Source organism: Aulostomus chinensis, chromosome 2 (assembly GCF_037954235.1).
Source record: "Aulostomus chinensis isolate RoL2024-O1b breed Wild chromosome 2, RoL_Achi_v1.0, whole genome shotgun sequence".
Lineage (NCBI taxonomy): Eukaryota > Metazoa > Chordata > Actinopteri > Syngnathiformes > Aulostomidae > Aulostomus > Aulostomus chinensis.
Window position 1 is genome coordinate 9,968,216 of NC_141321.1, and position 24,679 is coordinate 9,992,894.

Below are 24,679 nucleotides of genomic sequence, written 5' to 3' on the forward strand. Positions count from 1 at the left end.
TGAGGGCCAAATTGATTGTGAGCGAGATATATCGGCTGGTTAATGAATCTGGTTAATTGACTGTGTAAGGGCTGATATAACAGTCGGTTAAGAGCAGCAGCAACAGAATTCAGCTGGCTCAGCTATGATTACATCACTCAGCACTTATTGATTTGATCCTGGTTCCATCAAAATTTGTGTAAGCAGAAAAGGATTATAAACATGATCATGACTGTCATTACCACATCATCAGGGGGCAGTTGGATGTCTTCACATACTTGTAAAGTGATTAGCCTCTATGCTGATAACATCAAAGGGTCCTGTTGGGCTTTGTACTGGTATGTGTCCTCATCCAGCTGTGCTGGTGTTGTGAGAAACTTCAGCAAAAAGTACGCATAAAGTTCTCCCAGGTCAACCCCCCCCCCCCCCCTGCTCAGGTGAGGCTGTGTTAGGAGGGATTTGGATTTATTTCTGAAAGGAATGGAAGAGCTTCCGACTGCACAGTTGACAAAGAAATCCTCAGCCCCTCTTCGTAAGCACATATACGCCCACTCGTGCACAGACAGCTTGTACAAACAAGGTCTGAGGCATCTCCCTTGGTATCAGCAGGGCTCTACAGGAGCTGCTGCCTCCTCACGGCTCCTCTTCAGATCGCCACCGCCTCACCCCCTTGATGCTCTGGTTCTCAAATTACCCTATGAGTTACAGAACACCCCTCCCTGCTCTCTCCCTAATCCTCTTTGTTTGTTTGTCAGCCACTAGATTTATTCTGTTCGTATGTGTTACTCCTTCATTCTATTCCACTGTACTTTCCCATCAGCTCCTCTCATTCCCTCCCACCTTGCTTGCTCCAGCTCAATAAGCAAACAAACCCACTTCCTCCTGACACTCAGCTCCGTTGCGGTGATTCGCTCTGCTTGTCAGGTCGAATATTGAGTGACATTGTGGCCCCTGTCAACAAAAGGAAGGCCCCCAGAAACCAGAAGGGTGGCAGTATTTGTGCGTAGGGTGGATTATCTCCCCCCACACGCTGCTCTTCCTTTTTTCATTGTCTAGCGTGAAACTGGCATGCAACATGCCGATGCCAGGATGGCTCCCTTGTGGTTTCAACAAAGCACAATGCCTGCCACGCTTTCCCCAACTCACTTCGGTGAAACTGGATAATACACACATGACATTCTTATAGAGACAGCCCTGCTTTCCTGGTAGCATTTCTGCCGTGACCCTCTGGACAACTTCCATCATCATTTCCTGGTTGCAACATTGTGTGAAGAAGAAGATCTAATGCCCTTTTTGGGAATGCTGTCAAGGATGTAAGGACATATGTTCAGGAGGTTTAGAGCACCCCCCCCCCACAATGCTTTTGTGATGGCATTGTTCATGTAGGGTGCGATGCGATTTGTGCATGTATTTGTGTTTGCAATTTTGCCTGTCAGTCGTAAAAATTTACAGGCATCATTCAAGCTGGCAACAGATCATGCCTAGTGAAAAATAGATTTTTAAATGTAGAATTAGTGTCTTGGCTGGTTACAATAGAGCCCCACACACATTCTCTGCTGTCTTAATTACACCCTGCTATGCCGCAGTTGGACATTGTAATCAAAGGTGTAGCAAGTGCTTTCACCCACACTGACACAGGTAGCGATGCCTGCACGCGCATCTATATACAATTTGCTTTCAGGCAGGACACATTGGGACTCTGGAATGAGACTTGTAAACCATACCCACAGCCACATGCACGGCTTGTTTCCCTAAATAATTAGATGCAAATGATCATGCCCAGGGAATGGGGGACCTCAAGCCTCTAGAGAAGATGTAGGGGGAGGGGAGGTGACACTGCACAGTAGGACAGATTTTTGCGGGCAAACCTGGCAGACAGATTTCACGGCAGGGAGCAACATGGTGTGTCAGAGTTGTCATGCCATAACAGCATATATCACACCAGTCTTTTGGTGGAATACTGGGTGAAGCATGGGTGCACAGGTGCTTTCCACACCTTACCATATTAGACGGGGATAGCTGCTTCCCTGGTGGTACTGAGGGATGCAGCTGAGGGTACTAGGAAAGCAGGTTAATGGACTTGGCAAATAGAAAGCTTGTCAGGTAGGATATTTCCACGTCACTGGGTGACGTAAAAGAGCTCACATTGGAATGTCGGAGCTTTGCATTTGCAAAGGTTCCATAAAGGGTTCATTTACACTTGGCCTGGATACATTGTACTGCTCCAAAGCCCGATTGTCTCTCTCCCCTCTCCCCTGCTGGCCAGCACTCACTTATTTTCAGTCACAACCTGGCCTGAGAATGCTTACATAAGCCCTTTTTTAGACACAGAATGTGGCAAATTTGTGGTCTGGTAGAGGCAGGAATTTGCTGTCTTGTCTGTGATGGAGGTGTAATATTCCTCTTTCCAAAAAAGCCGCCACTTGTGTGGGTATAAACGTGACGTGACGTGCTGCACGAAGTTGCACGTGAACAATGACATACAACATATATGTTGGGAGAGTATTTAACCCAGTGACAGTCTTGCAAACCTCCAAATGTCCCAGTCCAACCTCCCTCTGCTGCCGCTGCTGCTGTTGTGGTCACAGACCTGGTTGTATTTTTTTCTTAAGTTTAAGATGGCTTGGATTCACATTGCAGTGGAGGCTGCAATAAGTGTGCCCTCGGAGGAGGAATATTCCATCTATCCATCGATTGTCTTCCACTTATTCCTACATTAAGGGTCGCGGGGAGGCTGGAGCCTATCCCAGTGTCAATGGGCGAGAGGCGGGGTTCACCCTGGACAGGTCGCCAGTCCATAGCAGGGCCAACACATAGAGACAGACAACCATTCACACTCACATTCATACCTACGGTCAATTTAGAGAATTCAATCAGCCTAGTCCCTAGTTGCATGTCTTTGGATGGTGGGAAGAAGCCGGAGTACCTAGAGAGAACCCACGCAGGCATGGGGAGAACATGCAGACTCCACACAGAAAGATCCCGTGCCTGAGCCGGAACTCGAACCCGGAACCTTCTTGCTTTGAGGCGATAGTGCTAACCACTGTGCAGCGCAGGAGGAATATTGTCAGGCCAAAATTTACCTCCAATTTGCCGCACTCTGTCTGAAATTTTGGACTGAGCTGCAAAAAAGATGGGCAAATTAGCGGCTTGGTAGCCAGTGTGAAAGTGCCCATTGTCACTGAGCTGGATGCACTGTAACATACCTATATCTGGCAAGATTGTACCTTGCTGCATAGCCCGGTTCCCCAAACTGTTATCTTATGGAGCAAGTGATGTCATGTTCTACCAGTGACAAGAAAGTATGCCACACCCAAGCGCAGGGACAGGTGGACACTACAACCATGTAATAGTCCTACAAGCTGAATGAATCAGTTTACCTTTTGTTCGAAATATTGTATTTTATCCATTTTTACCAGAATATCATGGCCACATTTCTGCCTTAACCCAAAAGCGGCCCTAGCGGTTGACATCCTGAAAACCCTTTGTTTGTCAGTGAATTTACACACTGACATTCAAGTGTTGTGTGCTTGTGCTCCCAAGTTAACATGTCTTAATCTCTCTGACAATGGCTGTAATGCTGCGACAGGGCCTTGGGCCTTTGGCTTTCAGTGTCACCCATCATCATACAAACATAGAAACAGGCTGGTTGCTTGGTGCTTTGGGACGTACTGCAGTGGCAGACGCCTGCACACTGTTTCAAACACCATCTTGTAATGGACTTCAAAATTCCCTTACCAGCTGAGCATAGCTCATTTCAATTTGATGCTGTATTGTTTCTCTGTTAAACAATCAGTCACTGTCATTTTTGTAGGTTTCATCTTTTGTAAACTTTTTTTTTCCAGAGGTAATGCTACTGTGAGGGAAGGATATAACACCTACATATATTTAATTGGTCTCAAACTAGCAGCAACTTGAGCTTTCTTGTTGCCTCAGCAACAAAATTCAATGTACTTGGTGCTTGTCCAAAGAATAGCGTCAGTGAGATTAATCTTCAGCTTTCCTGTCAAAGCTGCCTCCCTGTATTGTCCTGAAAATCAGTCACCTTTAAGTGTAAGAGATGTCACTGGACTCTTGTAATGAAAGAAATTGTTAAACCACAAAGGGGTGTCAGGGGTATTTTAAAATTTATCACACTCAGTGTCAGTCTTTCGTGTGGCTATAAATCCCAGAAACATAAAACCACAACTTAAAGCTATTTGTTATTCATTTCACTGCTTTATTTTGAGAGGAGAGAAGAGCACAGAGGGTCCCATGGGCCAAATGTTGCACCGGAGTCTGGACATTTGTCTTGATCTGAGCCGTGTCGGATTGAATGTCAAGAGTGTTTGTTTGCTTTCATTGAAAGAATCTTAATAAGATCTATATAGCTGTTTTATGCTTATTTTGCTATGTATGTGTGGCTGCACAAACACACACATTCTAGTGGTGTGGATAAATGTTTGAGATGTGCTCAGTGGAAGCTGCAGGGTTGTTTTGGCTTTGCTACTTAATGAACATTAACCCTTTAAAAGAAGCAGTGGAAGCATTAGCAACTGCCTGTTCCTCCCACCTGTGTTTATTATGTTACATGTACCTCTGTCCATGTGAGGAGGGTTTCAAGCTATAGTGTGTATGTATATCATTTTGCATGCTTTAGCTTGTTGCATGTCTGTTTGAGACTGGGAAAGAGTTGCTCAGTCTCTATTCTAACCACCTACCTCTAGTTTATAGCTCTTGGAGAGAGATCTGTCTGACAAGAGGCCTGTAATTAACATTGAGGAAAAAACTCACTCCAAATGCCTTTCCTCTTTTTTTTTTTGGAAGAGTTGAAGGAAGAAAATCTGTTCCATCTCCCTCTTGCACTCCTCCCCCATTGAACATCACTACTATGACGCCTTCAAATGTTACCTCCTGGGACCATGATCTCTACATAGTGAACAAATGCTTTTGGTGGGTTGTTGTTTTAAACAAGGGCAGTCATTGAGAGTGTTTTTTTTCTCTTCTCTGAGGAGTAGTAGTAATAACTACCATCTCCAACACCTTCAACATCTTGGCCACATGCTGCTACATATCAAGAACTGACACTGAACCCAGTTGATTGACCTGAAAATTATGGTCTACATTTAAATTTGACAGCTAATCAATGACTGCATCAATAACCTCTGTACAAAATCCTGCGGCTACTGATGTTCAGGTTGCAGGTCTTTTGGTTCAGCAATTAATCAATGGTAATGTCCTCAGGTGGTTATCTATATTTTCTTGTTTCGTATTAGTCCTCATATTTGTCTGTATTTTTCAATGGAAAAAAGGGTGTTTCCTTTTAGTACGCTTTTTTTTTTTAACCAGGAGGAATCTTCTGATAATTGGTAGTTCAGTGACGGGCCGACATGAAGCATAATATAGTTTTATGTTGTTGTTGTCCTTCTTAACTGCCCTGACCTCACCACAAAGGAACAAAAGGGCATTGAAAGTGCTTTTAGCAGATGGAGAGGTCCTTTTTTTTTTGCAGTCTGTGAAATCAAAAAGATTCAGTGTGACTCTTTGCACACAAAGGTCTTCCCAGTTAACCAGGCTTACCAGGAAAAGTCAAGCAGATGCTACAAAATCAATAAGGATGTAGAAATTCCACCACAGGGCCATTGTCAAAGTCTAATTCTGCATGGTGATTATTTTCAGTAACAAGCATGTGCTTTAATCTGTTGTGTCAGAAGCCATTTCTTTTGACATCTAGATGGGATTCCAAGTCTGTGTGAGAGCAGTTGCAATCTAGCTCTGATGGATAGGAAACAGTTAAGTTGCTTGAGAGAGCGTTTAGTCTGCCGTAGTGGACTTGCGCAGCCAGTCGACTGAAACAGGACTAGCCCAGCGACTGAGCTGAGCTGGCGGGCTGCCAGGAGTGCCCCATGTTGCAGACAATACCTACCTGTGTTAGGCAGAGGAGGGGGTTGGTGCGGGAGAGTTTTGTGTGTGTGTGTGTGTGCGCGCGCGCGCATGTGCGTTTATGAGGGAGAGAGAGAGCGAGTGTACACACAGCTACTTATTTTTCACTCACACTGGCAGAGTGTAGCTCCTCCTTCCTTCACGCCCCCCCGGCTGTCGTCCAGCTCTCTAAATGTCTATCAACAGTCTCCAGCTCGTGCTCCAGCTCGTTGTGTTGGGCGTTGATTGAGAGAAACCTCAGAAATGAAAATTGTTTTGGGCGCACAGTTGGACAGAGGGCGCATTTGTTGCTTGTGCATGTCTGTTTAAAGAACAACTCTTTCCCTCCTGTTGGATCTCTCCGACCCCTCTACAAACGTGCCTGAGGCTAAAGGAGTGAGGGGAGGGAGGTGAGGGGGTCCCTAGGGGTCTTTACTCTCTGGTTACTGCAAAGAGGCTGCCACTGCCAGAGGGTCGCCATGGCAACGCTATTTGATTCCTATAACAATGCCAGAGCACCACTCCCCCATCCTCCTCCTGCTCCTCTGAGCTACACACAGGCGCGCGCGCACACACAAGCGTGCGTTTACAAATGAGGCTTGTGTGATTGGACGATTACATTGGGAATCACGACAAAGTGGTCCCCGCCGTTGATATAAAAGCAACCAACAATGCCCTAGTGAATTCAAAGCTAATTTATGTGCAATTAAAATGCTGCCAGCAAATTAATTTAAATCTCATAATTAATACTATTATACCATAAATCCTGATTATCTGAACACATTTACATTTGTCAGCCCTTTTTCAGATAAAAACTCCTTGCTCCAGCTAGGGGTTTCCAACACATTGGCCATTATTGAAGAAACACATTGGGGACGAGATTGTCTTGTCTTACTTCAGCTAAAACAGGAATGCTAACCTTTGGAGGATGAGCCTCTTTATTCAAGCAGAAATGGACTATGTCTGATGCATTGCGGTCTGCTGTATGTCAGCTTATCTTTGGGAATTATACATTAGTGTAGCTATTCCTAAAGCACTCTGGCTGAATGGGAGCCATATAGTGAACAATACTTTAAACACAGTGAAGAATCACATTTGCTGTTAAACTGTCACAGAGAAATCACTCCTGACAAATCCACAAGGACCGTCTTTTAGCCTTACTGTTACTTTTAGTTTTATTTTCTCATCAGATGGAGCAACGGGTATTTTTAGCGGCTCTGTTGTGATGCTGATTGGACTGTGAAGCCAGGTGCTCAGTCACACATCAAACCTCTTAAATAAAAGCAACACTCTGGGAAGAACATGTTAGCCTGCATGATATGAGAGCTGTACCACCATAATCTGACAGACAGACCTTCCGATGACAGTATAAATGTTTATTGGTGGATGGTAAAAAAGTTGGGACAAAATGATGTCAAGGCAAGAAGTCTGTTTTACAAAGTGTGTGAAGGAGGAGCAAGGGAGGAAAAGGCTTCGCTGTTTGATAGTTTTAGACAGCATATGTTCAAAACCAGTCATATCTCACCACCATCCACTAGTGCTGGTAGGTTTATTTGCCTGTGTGTGTCTGAACACACTAATTTATCTGCCACTTACAGGTATTGGCTAATATCTGCCATGTTAACAGCCTCAGGAAAATAAGATAAGACATTCAAAGATGGCAAAACCCTTGTATTAAATGTTTTGTCATAGATTTGTGTGATTGTATCATGCACATTTAATGGTTTTGTAATGGGTATAACGATACACTGATCTGTATCAATATGTATTCAGTAACCAACAATATGGTGCAATAAATGCAAAATCCACATAGCAGGCTGTTTTTTTTTTTTATATCTGAAACACCCGTTATTTAGAAAATTCCTTTCGACATTCACTTAGCAGCCCTGCAATCAGTTTTATTTTTATTGTTTTTATAACTGTGTATTTGATTCATATAAGTGTGATTGATTGTGTTCATAGCCAAATATATCATTTCAATCACAGGGCCTAGAGTTGAATCAAGTCACAACTGTATCGTGTCAGACTTTGTTATATCAGTAAATATTGTATCATGTGCTAAGAATGATATCTGATTGGGATGATGCCCTCCAAAAACAATAACCTGTCAAAGTTCATAGCTGAGACATCTTAGTTGAAAAACAGCTGATAAAGCAGTGTGTGTATTATGAATCCCTACCAGGTGTCCAAGTCCATTTACATGACATATCTACTAACTACTTGCAGCAAACCAGTTAGACCCCCCCCCCCCTCCCCTGTGAGCTGATGAAACATATTTACAAGTTGTAATTTCCTCTCAAAAAATGGGACAAACAAATAATTTTCAAGGTTTGCTGCTGGGACAGTCGAGAGGAAAACCCCGAGTATGCTAAACAGAAAACACTCCAGCCATATGCCCATAACATATCCTATGGTGTGCCCATTGCCTTGCTCCAGGGTGCATGCAGGGAACGCCATATTGGCCTCCCAGGACAGTTAGATCATTGGCTGGGCCCCCGGGGTATGGACACATGGTCCCAGACAGACTCGTTCTCCTGTCGCTGTTCTTTGTCCTCCTGCTGACGTGACAAGCTGTACACTTCTAAGAACACCTTTTAACCTTCCATCAAGCCTTTCAGCTTCAGGATTGATGCCCTTTGATTGGCTTTTCTTCTCTGTATTCAAAGACAAACGCTAGAGCTCAAATTGTGAGATGATGTCAGCTATTCATGCAATACACCTGCGGCTAATGTGAACATTTAACTCACCAAGAGTTAGAATAGAGGGCAATTTTCTTTAATCGAGGCCAAATTACAAGGATGGCTTGTAGCTTTTCACTACAGGTTCTGATTGAAGCTGAGGAATATTACCTATATCTTGACTATAGCTGGATGGCCCTTGCTGGCCAGGCAGGGTCCCCTTAATATGATTAGGAGGGATTATGGTGTTGTCTGCACATCAAAAGAGCCAAGTCCAATTATCACCCCTGCCTTTCAAAGCAACAACCACTCCTCCTCCCTCCCTGCAAATGGAGCAAGAAAAGGAAAAAACAGAGCCCGGGTACCTCGTAACATGACAGAAACTGCTAGATGGATTCGCCGTTCACTCAGGTCTTTCATGAACCGTATGAAGCAGTGATGGTGTACAGTTGCTTTAGCTAGTCCCCAAAATAGATTGAACGTCAGAGCTAATTATCACAGTCCCAGAGGCATGTACAAACAGGTTCATATGACAGAAAATGTATCGTGCTGGAAACTAGTCGAAAAGATTGGGAAACTAAAAACAAGCATGCTGTGCCTGAAGGTGATGTTTGTTAAAATTTGAGTTTTTATTTTTTGCAGGTTTTCAATTTCTGGGCTTGTTTTTGTAATGCAGTTTATGTGCAGGGTAAGAGCAACAGTGTTAGCTTTACTCCGTTTTGCTTAGTTGCCCATTACCATAATCCCCCGTCAGAGCGGGTCTTCCATTACCCCTTTGTGCTGTCTGTGCTCATGACAGGAAACCAAATGGATGTGGATAAAAGTAGGCCCCGCACTCCCACCCTCCCTTGCAGCGCACGCACACACACACACACACAAACACACACACACACACACACACACACACACACACACACAGTTTGCCAAATTACTCTCATAGTTTCACTTTAAAGTGCCAGAGCCTAAGCGCTTGAACAAAGGTGCCTCCCCGATCTTCACCACTCATCAAAGGCAGAGTTGGAGTCAACCCAGAGTCATTTCAGGAGTCAAATGAAGCCATTAAAATCCCCTTTACCACAGCGCTGACATTCATGTCTTTCTTTGTGAGCTGCGTGGAGCTTTTGCCTGCATAGAAAAGTGCAAGCATAACTCTTGTTGCAACCCAATGAGCTGTCTCATGTATCAATATTCACTGTTTTTTCTTGTATTAACAGTGTAGCCTGTCTCATGGACGCATGTTTGAGTTAAGAGTTGATTTGTCCGCCTGTGTGACACTTCAGATGAACATTAACACTAAAATGACTGCAGTTGCACAATTAAAGCAATAAAATGTCAAGTTTTGGCTTTCAGATGATTCAAAAACATACATTTGCAATATTTATAACAATTTTCAAACCCAGCAAATGTCATATACATACTTGATTCATGAAGTCATCTGTCAGCGACATCAAATTCCCCTCAGCCACCAAGCTAATGCCTTGAATAACCTAGGAAACTGTTATTATCCTAAAATTAATTGTCTGACGTTTGCTTGTAGTACACACATGCACAGTAGATTGATTTCTACAGTATGTATTCAACACATGCAGGTTAGATTGAATTATAATGGAAACATGCTCGCAATAAGAGGAGCTGCTTTGTCTTATAGTATTTATAAAATCTATACTTTTATCTATATTATACTATCCATACTACCATACTGGTGCGGTGAAGCTTTAATCAATGTTGCACCCAAACCTGTATTGTATGAGAGATGCAACAGGACTAATCTGTTTAACAGCCCCAATTGTCAATCAAATTTTCTTGCACCACATTTGCTTTTTTATTTGTGTTTACCTTTGTAGTATATAGCACATAGTGGGGCTGTTACCTGTCAGCGAAGATAATTCTGCTCAATGTTCTGAGTTAATTCCAATGGGCAAGGCGCTCCTCATATCGCTGCACCACAGCTGCTCTCACCATGTGCACTTCCCAGTTCTCCTTAATCACAGAACCTTTGCAAGCCATGAATTTCCAATCCACTTGGGTGCCTGCCGCATGTGGATTTACAGATTCATTGTGTTTATATACAAGATACGCATGTATATTCAATGTTTTGGGTATACAGGCAAATCCATGGCAACCAACTGACATCACTGTGGGCGATTAGCAGGTGAGCACTCAATCACAATCCCCGCAAGCATGTAAACAAGGGCTGAAGTAGCCTCTGCACACTCTGCCTTTTGGCTAACCTGCAGCCTGCAAGGGCAGCATTAATAATTTAACCAAACACTCAGACGTGATGGGGGGGACAAGGGAACCCAGTGAGAAGCACTCTAGTTGAGAGAGGCTATTAAATATGAAAACTATTTGTGGTGACTAATCGTATTTTTGTTTTCCTAGAGCTTCAAGTCTCACATACGTTTCTCTTAACCAATGAAAACGATAAATTGTTTGATCAGGGAACATGAGGTGGGATGTAAACTGAATCTTTGTTGAATATTTCTGGGTAGCTGGCATGAATTTATCAGCTGCAGATGAACTCAACCCCTGCATTAGCAGCATAATAGATTTAGTTTGAATATGTTCGTTTATTTTGCGATTTATTTCTCGTAGTTGCTCATGGCAAATCCGTATGCATTTCCCAGCAGATGTGTTCTCTGTTTAACCTCAGTCAGCCTAGAATTCTCTCTCTCTCTCTCTTGCTCTCTCTCTCTCTCTCTCTCTCACACTCACACACACACACACACACACACACACACACACACACACACACACAGAGCAGAGTGGGACAGCACCTACTCGTTTATTTATACATTCATGGTGTGTTGCTTCATGCTTCATGAAAAGCACACAGACAGACACACTTATGCAGGGTTCTTATTTTTGTGTTGAGGATTAGATGGGTTCAGGGCCAGGTTGTACCCCCACTGGTTGCAGGTCTTGGTGTGGCATGGGGTGTGTGTGTGTGTGTGTGTGTGTGTGTGTGTGTGTGTGTGTGTGTGTGTGTGTGTGTGTGTGTGTGTGTGTGTGTGTGTGTGTGTGTGTGTGTGTGTGTGTGTGTGTGTGTGTGTGTGTGTGTGTGTGAATGAAACCCTCAGGGGGAAAGGCTGCACTGCACACAAATCATTACTGCTCATCAGCTGCTGCCTCTCAGCCACTTATTTACTCAGCAGCTTAGCTTGGCTCCAACATGAATACACTTACACACACACACTTACACACATATACACACACGTACACACGCACACACATAGAGGATCTTCATTGTGCATCAGGATTAAAAGTAGGAAATCATCAAGAGGCACTATTGTCTTTTTGGGAGGTAAGCCTTCGGGTGATTCTGCCACCACAACCTGAAACAAGTCATCAAAGTCTACTCTCAATAAAGAATTTAACAACAAATACCAGTGTGCCGTTTGGGAGAAGACTGTCAGGCAAGCCTCAACATGATAGAAAAGTGTTGCTTCAGCGATAGACAGGCCCTTATCAAATATGTCTCCAGTGAATTATTTATGACTGCCATACCACGTAAGCTATATGTAGCATATTAAAGACATAATCCCCTCATCTTTTATTGATGTTCTTTTGATACTAGCCTCCCTGATAAGCTTGACACAAGAGCTTAATATGTAGGCCAGCAAGCAGATTTGAATGGCACGTTTGAGCCAATAGTGATGAAACCCCACCCAAGCATTAGCTTGAAAGAAGAGGACTATTGGTGGTAGCTGGGGACTAATTGCTCTGCAGAGATTACGCCTGTTTATATTCTACTGTAAACATTAACAGCACAGCAGTAGAATGTTTACACACCTTGGCTGACAGATAAGAGGAAACGTCAGCTGCGCTCTGATCAAATCAGGATGTGTTTGTGTCAAATACTCATTGCTCCTCTGACTTGTCTCTGTTGTGAGAGGAACAGATGCAGACAGAAAGGTGGAAGGGAGAGCGGGGACTCCCCTTTGATGGGCTAAATAATCCCTTTGTATTTGGATTTACGCACACACAGACACACAAAATCACATCACACAATGGCGTTAAGATACAATTCGTCAGTGTACAGGAAATGGGGCTCCTCTATCCAGCTCAATGACTCTGAGATGCTCCAACATTTGCACAGATAGCAATGTGTTGTCAGCCATGTTCTGCCAAATTGATTTTGATAGAATGGTATAATTACTGCAGACAAATGAGCCACCACTGAAGAAAAAGTAATGGTTTTTTTTGTTTTTGTTTTTTCAATGTTGGTCAAATCAACCCTCTGTGGTGACTTGAGCCATGCGGGCATTTAAAACAAAAACAAACATGACTCTGTGTGTTGGTGGCTCTTGACTGTCCGTGCTGTGAATCTCACATTGGTGCCAGTGTCTCTCTGTGTGTTTGTGACTTCTTGTCATAGAGAGTTAGATTAGTTTGACACCACAGTTAGAGCGGAGTGGAGCAACACCCCAAAAAAAACTACGATTCAGGAGGCCAATTAGGTTACATAAGGATGCCAAACTTGTACAATGTTGTGTGATAACAAGGCAGCACGATGGTGCAGTGTTTAGCACTGTCGCCTCACAGCAAGAAGGTTGCGGGTTTGAGTCCCGGCTCGGGCACGGGATCTTTCTGTGTGGAGTCTGCATGTTCTCCCCGTGCCGTGCCTTCCCACAGCCAAGAGGACATCAAGAGGAGACGAGGCTGATTGATACTCTAAATTGACAGTAGGTGTGACTGTGAGTGTGAATGGTTTTCTGTCTCCATGTGTTGGTCCTGTGATGGACTGGTGATCCCCTCCTCTCGCCTGTTGACGCCGGGATAGGCTCCAGCCCCCCAGCGACCCTTAACAGGAATAAGCGGAAGAAGATGGATGGATGGATGGATGGATGGATTAGTTTGACACCACAATTAGAGTGGAGTGGAGCAACACCTGACTGAGTCAGGAGACCAATTAGTTTACATAAGGATGCAAAACTTGAACAATGTTGTGTGACATCAAATATACTGTACAACAACAACAACAACAAAAGAACAACAGAATTCATAAAAATGAAAACATTTAGAAGAAAATAAATTTGAATCTGTTAAAAAAGAAGGGGATTACCCAGGGCCCAAATACAGCTAGTTAATTAAACATTTCATTGTGGTTAAAGCTGCATTGACTTCTCCAACATTTCATGTTTCGCTGAATAATTACACTGAATATTCGCAATTGTTTCTTTGAGTCTTGGAGTTTGAGCTCAATAGTTTACTTTTTTAATAACCATATCGCCAAAACATCTATCTGTATGTAGTTCAGGCCTATTAAAGAAATTCAAAAAATTTAGTGGACTAAAATCTGAGAAATAAAGCTATTGTGATTTGCTTTGTTGGCTTGTTTGGCTGCTGCAACACAAGACTCTCAACTCTTAGCCCGACTGATGGAGGCCACGATTCTCTTTGTAAACAAATTAGAAGATTTAGTTTCCTCTTTGAGATGCAGATTCACTGTGAGTGGCATTCACCTTTGTGTGTCCTACAGTTTATTGTTATTTGTCCTGAAGTGTATACTGCACACCACAAAAGCCCATTAATCTCTGTTGTTGCCGCATCACTGCGCCTGTTCCTCACCTGTAATATGATCTGCATTAGCATCCACAACAGCCTGGGCAGTTCACCCAGTAATGAGAGTTCAGCCTCTATTGGGCTGGAGCAAGACAGAAAGGAAAGCCCTGCAGCATAGAATGTCTATCAACTCAGGTAACGTGTGTATTCATGTCAGAGGAACAGCAAAAAAACAAGTTCTTATGAGAATGTGTGATGATGGGACTCTGTGTTAATAGGCGATATTTATGCAGTACTTTACCTGCCATCTATGCCATCAGCTCCAGAAAATCCTTCAGGATCCTTTGTTGGCTGGCACAGGCCTCACTTGCTGGTGGAGCGTGAAAAAGAGAAAAGCTGGATGCAGTGGAACAAAGGTGCAAACACAGAGGTGTAGAAGTTAGAAATCTATGAGCGGAATGAACATATGAGAAGCCAGATGTGCTGAGTCGGTCACGAAGGAAAGAGGATCAACAAATGGCATCAGCTGAACTGCAACTGCAAAGTTGCATCTCCATCAGTGTGTTTCACTGCATGTTAACAAGCGTAGCATTTGAAAAGGTTTTAAAAAGAATAATATATTGGAAAAAGTGTTTATATCTTCACTTATGTCACTTCACTTATATCTTCACTTAAGAGCATTTTTGCCTTTTTCAAAAAGTAAATGCGCAAATAGAAAGCCCTCATTCTAACAAGTGTCTTCTAACATGGTGATTTTATTCCCTCATTCCTTTTGAACTCATGACCAGCTAGTAATGCTGCCATCATCTTTAAAGATAAAGTCAAACTTTGTATTTGTCCCATGTGCAGTACTAACTGGTACTTCAGAGCAATTACAGCCTACCCCTCTGAGGATGAGTCCTGAAGACATCTCTATTTTTTGACTCATCTTCTTTGACTTTCTTGTTACAGACAGTGCTATATGCAGTTACCTGTACCGCCACCTAATGGTGGCATTAGATCTATTTTGTGAAGTATTCACTATTTGCTTATGATACACTCAACAACTGAAAACACAATAATTCACTTAATATTGAGGCAAACGGAACTCTGAAACTAACCTTTATTTCCTGCTGCCTGTCTACCTGTGACAAATAGACTCTTAGCCTGCTTTATGTGTTGGTCAAATGGGAGGTGACAAAGGGTCACTTGTGTTAAAAATGTAACCGTTCTTTCCGGAATTAAAAAAAAAGAAGCTTTTATGATTTCAAAGGGAGTTTGACAGTCGTGTACACCACACTAATAATATAAAAGAGCTTCACGCAGCCTCTTCATTTTGTAATCTAACTATGCCCCTGGTGCAAACACTTAACCCCTGTAACCACACTTAACTCCACCGTTATTACTGCACTGTCTTCAGATAGATTTCTCTGCTCAGCTCATGCTTCTGCAGGCTGTCCTGGATATTTTGTCCATAGTTATTTTAAGATTTTTTTTTTTTTCAAGGGGATAGCATCCGGTTTCAAGTAAAATAGTAATTGAATCTCCCTCCCAGTGTTGGCTGGAAGGCTTTGATCTCTCCTGTGCTCCAGTGTTAAATGGTTTCCTCCAATTCGCTGTGAACATGCAGAGACTGGCTACTCTTTTATCAGCAGCCTGCTAACAGCACCTCCTCGCTAACCACTTTGAAGCCCCGTATGCTCAGAAAAGAACAAAAAAGGAGACAATAAATGAGAAGTCCTGAGTGTATACATTGCTCGTACTTATGTTTTTAAGAGAAGTCGTGGGTTCTTGGATCAAATGCTGATAATAGGTGTGCTTTCAGTACAAAAGAAGGAGAAAAGAAGAAAGTTCTTTTGTCAGCCCAAAAACTCAAGCCAGTGTTGAAATATCTGTCATATATATATGGTGCTATTTATTTGTAAATTTGCTTTTACATATTGTACCAGAGGACTGAGGTTCTGCCCTCTTGCTGGAATTTGTCATGCAGGTGTTTATTTCAACAAGAGTGGAAAAATTAAGAGTGTTAGAAGTTCCAGTGTCTTGGACTGGTAATTGGCATCAAGCCTATCTGGGGTGGATTTGCCTCAAAGGAGCCCGAGACTGTGGTCAACTTGATGTGCCCTCTAGCAAATGTGTCTTGTGTACACTGCACTTTCATCTCACAATCATTCCGTCTCCTTTCTGTGATGCTCAAACATGACAAATGGGCACTATTCAAGGACAAAATAGGCAAAGACCCAGACTTTGAAATCCAATGCTGATAAATTGCTGGGTGTTTGCGAAGCATACTAGATTATATTGATTTTCTTTTCTGTGTCTGTGTGAGAGGGAAAGTGATAGCAAAAAACCAGGGGCAAGAGAATGCTATATTGTGTTTCATTAAAAAAAAAAAATCTATGGGATCTCTCATTACCGTCACATGATTTTCTTTAGCATGGGGGGCTGGCAAGGAGGTGGAGCTGGTGGGTGGCAAGATGAATGCGTCTTCCTGTGTCAGATGACTATCTGATTGGGCGTTGTTCATGAAGAAAGGAAGAACTCTGCTTAATCTGCTCAGTACGTCAACCTCTTCCTTGACATGTTTTCAACTTCTGGCTGACAACGTATCCGATAACTCAGTTCTACATGGATAAATTCAAAAACTGCTGAGGAACTTTTTGCTTTTATCCAATTTGTTAAACACACAAAGTAGTTCTTCCTGTCTTTGTAAGATCTTTAAACCATCATGAATGATGGCGTTATGTTTTGGGTATCAAAAGCATGGGTTTCAATCTAATAGTTGCAGCTATTGTAAGATTATTCCCATACTACCTGAAGTATATATACTGTATTGACTTCAGTGATGTTTTTAACCGTTAGTTCTGCTGCCTTGTGAACACTCATTTACCCCAAGGAACTGTGGCCTCCTACAATCTTCCATCTACCTTCCTTCCATCTATTCACCATGAGGCAGTATTTTTAACGCTCTCCCACCCCCTGCACCCGCGCATCATCTCTAAACTAGCTCCCACTGTGTGCTTGTCTGCGTTGCCTTGGTCTCAGTGGGCCAATCCTTCTTCATAGACCCATGGGAGGCTGATAAGGGGGGGGGGGGGGACTTGAGCCTCAATCAGTGCTGGTTAATTATCACAACCACAGGAGGTTAGAGAGGTTTCCCCATCTACACAATTCCTCCTGGGTCTCCCTCTCAAACACACTCATTTGCTGGAGGCTTGCATTCCATTCTTGCAGTGTTGTGTTTCCCTGTTCTGCAAGCCGTGGTCCTTATCACATTTATGGGTTTAATCTCTTGACACATTGTGATGGTTTGATTTGTTTTTTTGATTAGGTTATTTTTTGTAGCTTCGTCTTCATAGTCATTGTCTTATTCAGACCAGACTTAGAGTTTATAGTGGAACCCTTATTGTTATGACCTGGTTTTTAGTGGGGACAGACGAATCAAACCAACTGCAAAGGATGAGTGCCAACAGTTGCTTCTCATCACTTACGTCCAGGCCAAAATGTTGCACATCAATACATGTTGCACATCAACACATGGCAAAGACTTCAGCTGACAAACAACCTCGCTATGCTCTGAGCCCACATGAGAGGAAATAACTATCCAGAAGGTAGCCGTTGTCTGTATTCATCTTTCAGAAGGTGAAACAAATTGGGATTCACCTACCACTTAACTTCATAATAAAGCTGCTTCTGACCATTGGTGATGTCAGGAATGATCACATGAAGATGCATTTATGAATGCCCTCTCAGCAATACCTACTCCCCTCTACTACTTTTCTCATTTGTGTTTTTATCCTCAGGGTTTTATATCATTTACCTTTGAGCTGTACCTGATATTCGGTATTGAAATTGGTTAAGGTTCTTAGTTATCCAGGTCACGGTATCACTTAAGTGCTGTGTTGCAGTTAATTGGACTGTTTCAGTTTCCTTGAAAGATATTTCACCTCTCATCAGTTCTTCAGGTCCATGCCATGCCCTCCATCCATCCATCCATCCATCCATCCATCACCCTTCCTTCCTTCCTTCCTTCCCTTCAGTTTATGCGGGGTCTGGTCGTGATGGCAGTAGCCTAAGCAGAGACACCCAGACTTCCCTTTCCCCGGCTGTTACGTCCAGCTCTTTATGGGGGATCTCGAGGTGTTCCCAGGCCAGTTGAGAGACACTGTCTCCAACGTGTCTTGGGTCTTCCCAGAGGCCTCCTACTATTCGGACATGCCCTTATCACCTCTCTAGGAAGCCATCCTGACCAGATACATGAGCCACCTCATCTGACTCCTCTCCACTTGGGGCAGGGGTCTCATCCCTGAGAGATGGCACTCCACCCTTTTTGGGCATGGTCAGAAGCTTACCATGACATGGAGGACTGAAAACCATCATCACCACTGAAGAAGCCTTTTTAAATGAGATGAAAACCATGTTCAAGCAAACTGAAACAGTCCAGTTGACTCTGACACAGCAGTTAAGAAATACTGGCCCTTAGCTGTACTATTTTGGATACTCTGTGGTGCTGCTCGCTAATTCCCTGACTCTATTGACATTACGTGATATCACCATCTGTGTCTTTCTGAAACGTATACTTAACACACAGGTGTCCTCTTAGGTACTTGAATTTGGTACCAATTGATTTAATGTGAATCAGTACGCTGTAGTACTGGCAAAATTCTGTCCGTGCCTTAAATGTATGAAGTTCGGTATACAATCAAACGTTATGTGCCATCAAGCTGACAAATCTGATCTCTCACCAAGCCTCCCCTGGTGATTAAACATGCTTTATCTGCCACTGTGGAAGACTGACGAGTGTTAATATGGGGGACACGCTGCAACGACAAAGGTCACTGATGACCTGACATTGACTATTGTCCGACTGTCGCCTGGTGCATCAGGGGCTTTAGTGCAGCGAGTGTCCTGTCTTCTGGGAGGTCTTGAAATAGAGGCTTGTGCCTCTCTCAGTAAAACAGGAAGTTAAACTTAATTTGTGTGTTTGTTGGAAAAATTAGATTAACTACTCATTAAATGCACGTTGCCATTGCTTCCTCTGCTGCACCTTAGCAGATATATATCTTTGTGCTTGATGCACTTTCTGAAACTGCAAACCAGAAAAGATATCTTAGCAGGATCCATTTCTTCATCTGATTAAAGAGACTAACGTTTGCTTCACAATTTCATGATCTGGCTGTATTCAGTGCCACCGGAGCTGATGGTGGTGTGCTCATCCAGGCCTGTTCGTGACCCTTTCATGTTTTCTCTGGGATGCCAGAGTTCCATAACAGCAGCAAACAGACAGCACGATAGAGAACTGAGAGCTGAAAACGTTGGATCCTTCTCTTTTTTAATCTGCCAGTTGAGCAGGTGCCAGCTAGTGAGCGCTAGGTGCCCCAATCATTTTGTCCATCCCTGTATGGCTTGGCCATAACCCCTCATTTCATCAACTGCTGCAGGGAATGCTGACGGCAGCAGAATCAGTGGCTTGTGGCATCTCTGATCGGAGTTGCCTCCCTCAGGCATCCCAGGCATTAGCCCTAACATCAACTGCTGTAAATGGAGAGAAAGACGTGCATTTCTTTTTCATGCAATCTCTCCTGCTCTCCCATTTGTTAACTCAGATTTTCACTTCTATCATTTCAAGTGCACTATACTTTGTTAACAAAAAGGAATCGATGCATTTAAAAATAAAAAAAGGATATTAGATTTGGCTCCTTCAGTTTTATTGTATAGTCCCATATGATGATACTTTCCTTTGGGCTTTTGTGGTGGCAGATGGGCCAAAGAAGGAATTTTGGTTCCATAAAAAAATTGAGTATTCTGCAAAGATGAAGGTGTGAAGATTAAACAGTGTATTGTAGGAAGGATGTAGAGATGACCATCTCTGTAAGAGCCATTAGAACAAACCTGGTGCAGGAGATGGAAGGAAAAACACTGGACAGATAACTAATACGCATCATCATTTTTTGATTGACTATATGTCTGATATAGAGTGAGTGACAATAAAAACCCTTTGAATACAGTAACCCCTGTTCAAATCCTTAACATTGTGCAGCAGTCATGGCTCACTGTATAGAATGGAGAAACAGAACATTCCACCACTGAGACGGCAGCTGAGATAGTACTAGTGCTGAATCAACATCTGTATAAAAGCAGCAACCAGGAAAGCAGAGTGGTTTACTCAAAACATATTTTACACATGGTGCCTCTGATGCAGAATACAGGCATAATGCCTGCATTGTTTAGCTTTCTGTAAACAAGCAGAGTGATTATTTTTACTGTGATATTGTGGAATGTTCAATAAACTGCTGCACTTCATTTATTGATTATTATGCGAAATACCTCCCTGTACCTCTACCACGATCATATTCTCAGAGATCCACAAACACATTGATTTGAGCTAAAAGATGAAATACAACAGTGAGTTCGGAACAAATGCGGATGAGCCGGATGAATTGATTCAAATGCGCCATCTGGTTGCACAAGTAGCACCTCTGATAGTGCAACCTTTGTAAAGTGTCTGAGTGTCTTGAAAAGCACTATGTAAGTAGAAAATATTATTATTATTATTATTATTATTGCTAAATCATTATTATTGCTAAATCAAAGTGTATGTGGATTACTGAGCATACAACTGCTGAAGAAGTTGTAGATTATACCAGACTGTGTGTTTGAGAGTTGGTTAACTAAAAATTTTAGACAGTTTTGTTTGCTGTATCTGCTGGTAGCTATCAGTCACTATTAGCTTCAAGCTAAAAATACAGAAACATGTTTCTGTATTTAATGGCAAAATACCCATTGTGGGTGAAGTATTGCTTTAAAGTGTAATGGCAACTTTCCAGTGGTTATAAATGACTGTCAAATCCGTTGTAAGGTCTTTGAGGTCATTGTTGTGCCAGTAGTCCGAGCCACGGAAGGGTCTGTGTTGTTGAACTGGTCATGAGAGTGGCCTGCTCTGTCTCAAGAGGGGCTCAATAAGAAGTGTAGTAAATATGGCTGCTCTCAGACGGTGGGTCGATGAGGGTGGAGGTTTCCTGCTGAGTCAACCATAGAAGAGAACAGTGGTCTTTGTGTGGTGAATAGACCCTCACCTACTTCTCTTTATTGCCATCTCCTGGCATTTTACACCTTCTTCTCATGCAGGAATAGTATTGTGTAGACATGTTGCGACTGAAACTGATTCTTGTCATAGAATACAGGTCACAGAAGTGAGTTACTGACAGTTTTACTCAGGAAAACCCTTTATGACTGCTAAATAAAGTGGTTTCGAGACCGAGGAAGCAGGTGGTACTTGTTGAGCAGAGAGGTTCATTTTCTAGCTCTCTCGCTCCCTCTGGTCACCTGTTGAGGCGGGTCCCAGTTTTCAAAGACAAAATGGCCAATCCCTCACTGCAGGACCTGTACAGATTACATTTCCCCTCAGTGTGATGTTTGACATCCCCGTCTGCTTGTACTCTGCTACTGTGTTGTGAAAAGCCTGCAGCATTTCAAAACTGATATGATCTGACCTAAAAATATGTTCTCAATTGCTGCTTTAAGAAAAATTGATGGGAAAGTTGATCCCATCGTATCATATTGACATAGTGTTTGTCTTCCTGGTTCAGTCACATATTAATGATGAAAAGATAACACCATCCAAAAAATCCACATGGTAAAATTAAATTCATCTACCTTTTGTTTCCATCTCGTTTTCTATCCTAGTAAGGTTTGGTTTGATGTTTTCTTGCACATCGATGATAATATACATGTGCTTTTTGAGCTTTCTGTCAGTGACCATTTCCAAACAGATCAAAAGAAAAAAGCTCAATCTGCAGGTGTTCGTCAGCAACTCACAACGTTGTTAGTTGCTAAAATTAGTACTTTTTGTTGGGTTTAACCTAACCCAAAGATAATTTTCTGGCTCTGCTTGCTTATTTTCCTCAATCCCCTACAGGAAAGACATGAATTTGTGATTAAAATTATTTCACTCGCACAGTTATATTGATATTTTGGCCAGGTGTGTTTTTCCTTGAACACAGGGGGTAAGATTTAAATTTCAATGTTTGCTTTCATTCATTACTTCTTATTTTCTAAATAATAATCCAGTTCAAATAAACGAAAAACATCTTTTTTCATTCATGTGTATGGCTGAATCAACTATGTGAGGTTTTTCTTTTATAAATATGTGTCTGAAAGACAAACAAATCAAAATGCAGTAGTTTGTTTTGGACCAGAATGCCTGCTTTTTGTTGGAAGTGAACAACACTTTTCATGAAAATGTTTGTTTAGTCAGCATGTAGTGAGTCCAGCGTTGATTAAACTGCCCCATCTTGCTGTGTTTGTGTTGTTTTTAGAGCTTGGACTTTGGCAGCTACCTCTGTCATTATTGTTCTCCTTCTTGTCTGTTGGCTTGTTTATCTGTCCGCAGTTTGACTGGTAGTGATGCCCTTAATAGAGTTGTGAGGAAAGTGATTCCAGATGGGCATAGTGTGGATATTGTATGGAAGGAGGTGAGTGCCCAGCCTGACCCCCCAATCACCCATATCCTTGGACTCCTGCTCCGGTAACACTAGAGGTTGTGTTTGCAACTGAAAGCAGATGGTTTGTCATTTTATTTGCAAAGCTAAGTCCTCCCCTACTGCTCTTATGAAGAAAAGCCGCCAAAGACGGCTGTTTTGGCTCTGATAAGATGCCGCAGGACCTACAAGGCCAAGCAGTTTCCTCCTCAGATCGAGAGCGGCTGAAGATGATGTTTTCACTGGAAACCAGCCAACCTGGAAGCTCTGGCCAACCCATACACACACGGATCCAGCAGCGTAAAGCAGAGATGATTAAGAATGCCATGGTGCCTCTGGTCTGCAGGAGTGACAGATTCCCCCCACTGGTCTCTATCCATCTGTCATGTACACCAGTAAAATATATTTGCTGGTGTTGTCACAGTCCACAATGTGTACACTGCAGTGCTCTGAATGTAGTTTCCTGAAATCAGCTGCTTCCTTCTAATTTAAAACCACTCACTTACTGCTAAGAGTTACAGTTGAAATTGCTTTGGGCTGGCTCAGGACCTTATATATTTTATTCCTTACTGCTGGTTATTACTTGAATCTTGAATCCAGTTCTGCCTGAATGGGTTTTCAAAAGAAAATATTATATGTTTGAGCAATTCTGCTGCCTTTCTATCAGCAAACCTATAATTCAGCCTTTATATGCTCAGTCTACAAATAAACATAAATTGTAGTTGAAAGTTGCAAGTTAATGTTGTGCAAAAATTGTGGTAATATAAGGGCATAAGTGGATATGGCATTCAGCAAAAGAATGTTGTTCTGTCTTTAGCAAAGGGGCCTTGTTAATTAATCTGGCCTTGATGCTGTGGTCCTGTCCACCTCTCATGTCTCTTTTATTGGTGACTTACTATAGAAGCAATTGCACAGCTTAGTGGAAATCCTGTGTTGCTTGCATTTGTCCCCAAAGTGTAAAATGTACTACATTTTACTGTAATTGTTTGCATTTTCAAGATAACTAAGTGCACTGAGGACAAGTGGCCATACTGCTACAATAATGGACCACACATTACATTACTTCTCTCTTTGGATTCCACACCAGGGACTTGGCACCGCAAGGTGAGGAAATTACCTCCTAGTAGCTGAATGACTGAACAGTTGACATAGCATCTCTTTCTCTCCTTGTTCTCTCTCCTTTGCTGTCTTCGTCTCACTCTCTCCTCGGAGATATGCCATTTCCTTGGAAGAGAGCGGGCATATTTTAAACTGCATTTAACATTCACCGTTTTATTTCACTCCATTCGTGCATTATTAAACTACCTTCAGACCCCCTTAATTATTTTTTCTATCCCTCCTCTATCCCTGCAGAACTGATAATTGGTGTTATTTATCTAAACAATACTACTGTGTGACTCTTGGGGTGGTAGCTCTTGAATAATGCATGAGGACAAATGCAAAGAAATTGCACTTACTGTGACTCTGGCACTATCCATGTCAGGGTGATGTTAGCACTCATGCTTGAGGAAAGGAAATGGCGAGTAGGTTCCAAAGTGTTTATTCCTCCTCTGCACTCTCTGCTTATAATAAGGCAAGACGTGATATTAACGTGCCAGGGAGGCTAGTCTGGGTTAAATTTGTCAGTTCCTCTTGTCCAATTCCAATGGGGCTTGTGGTTTCATAATGAAAAGCCTCTTGGAGTATCTGGGAGATTCAGCCAAAGAGGCCACAAACGCAGAATGAACAAAAAGATGTATTGCTTTGGGAACCTTTCTTTCACGGTTATGAGTCCTTTCATTTCAGCAAGCAGTAATTTCTTTATGACTTACACAGAATTGCTGTTGAAGTCAATTACTTCTTGTATTTGATTTCTTAGTCACGTGGTTAAACTCATAGGCAGCCAGTATTCCTATGTACTTTAGAGTGAGTCATATAGTTTTCTTACACCCAAGCTGTTAGACCAGTGACAAACCTCAACAGTTAATAATAAAGCTCTGCAGCTTCCAGGTGTAAACTATATGCACACTGGCTGTATTCGAAATTGCATCTCTGGACGTGAGCATGGAACATTCTATATGTTATCATTATGTGTTACAGCATTAATTTTAGCTAGGTAAATTTGTTTATTAAGCACCTCATCCTGGTTCCTGGTAGAATTGCAGTTAAGCAAGACAC

At 42.5% G+C, this 24,679-nt stretch overlaps 1 protein-coding gene across 10 annotated transcripts in view; it reads left to right on the forward strand.

Annotated features, from left to right (window-relative positions):
- Positions 1–24,679, forward strand: part of neo1a (neogenin 1a) — a 151,918-nt gene that overhangs the window by 27,555 nt on the left and 99,684 nt on the right. The window lies entirely within an intron of this gene.